The 1273-nt window shown below is 33.5% G+C and overlaps 1 long non-coding RNA gene across 1 annotated transcript; it reads right to left on the reverse strand.

Moving 5' to 3' along the window:
• Positions 1–459, reverse strand: LOC106518798 (uncharacterized). The gene is made up of 3 exons (XR_001310365.1): positions 334–459; positions 150–250; positions 1–72 (listed from the first exon to the last, which is right to left on the reverse strand). It is a non-coding gene; the product is annotated as an uncharacterized LOC106518798 (long non-coding RNA).
• Positions 460–1273: the final 814 nt, after the last annotated feature.

A 1273-nucleotide genomic window follows, 5' to 3' on the forward strand; every position in this document is an offset into this window, starting at 1 on the left:
AAATTTATAACACAAGCATGTCCAGCTGCTCTCTCCACTCCTAACTGATGGAAACATCGCTCGAACAGAAACCTGTCAGCAGACAAAAGAAACATCAGCTAAATGGCTTGTATTATTTAACCAGCATATTGAGACTTAAATGTATTTACTTGCTTTGTAGCTACTGTTCTGTGACAGCAGGTTGTTTCTTGGGCTTGTTTGCAAAGAAAAGAAAGATGCCTGCAATGCTGGCAAATGTAACCGCGAGACACTGAAAACGACAGCAAAATATTAAAAATGGTACAAAAGATGGTTTTTGACACTTCTCAGTGATGCAGTTACATAATTACTCACACGTTTCCTTCCAGCTTCTGTGTATAAACTGAAGTATTTGATAATCCCGGGGAACGGCTGCTCATTACCAGCATCGTGTCCTCTCATGATGGATAAATTAATGGTCCTGACACAAAGAAGACAATGAATGAGTCATTATCAGAGCACATAAGCAAGTTCTTTTTTGTATGGAACTTACATACAAGATGAGACGAAGTATTGTTACAGTTATTTGATTTAAATTTATTTGATATGAAATTGCATGCTAGTTGCAATGAATATAATATAGTACTATTGTACAAGATAACTATCCTTGGTTCATTTTTGTGTTTCAGTGCACAAAGCATAAATGCACACCGAAGAGACATTTATCACTCTTTAATGACAGATTCCCCTTAACCACTAACTTTAGCCACTGTGAAACAGGATTTTCACCACAATATTTTAAGTCAAACCTTTAAAACTAACAGTAAACTGTACAGTCAAACTTTGTCCTGAACATGTGAGATGTTGTGTTTTGCCACACTTGCAGGTAAAATGTACACATCATTGTTCATTAGATTTAATAATAAATTACGCAAGCTGCATAATATATATACTGTATATATAGAGCCAAAGTAAAAATCTTCAGTTTTGAGCTACATTTTGTTTTTATAACATGGCTCCTACATTTTTAAAAAAAGTTACTTGCTTCACATTTTCAAGTATGATGGAAGTGTACTGGCTACAAGATATTTTTACAAGTCGAAAATACTTAATAAAAACATAACTTATCAAATAAACAGCTGCAAGTTTATTAYACAACTATATTCTCTAAACAGTGTCAATGCATGTGTCTGTGTCAAAAACCTGGCATTTCAACCCGACTTGTTTTAATAAGCTTCATTTGTTCAAAAACATTTTAGCATATTCGTGCCAACAATGCCCTAACAAAATAAAGTTAAAATAATTATTTTTTAAA

Source organism: Austrofundulus limnaeus, unplaced genomic scaffold (genome assembly GCF_001266775.1).
Source record: "Austrofundulus limnaeus strain Quisiro unplaced genomic scaffold, Austrofundulus_limnaeus-1.0 Scaffold66, whole genome shotgun sequence".
NCBI lineage: Eukaryota > Metazoa > Chordata > Actinopteri > Cyprinodontiformes > Rivulidae > Austrofundulus > Austrofundulus limnaeus.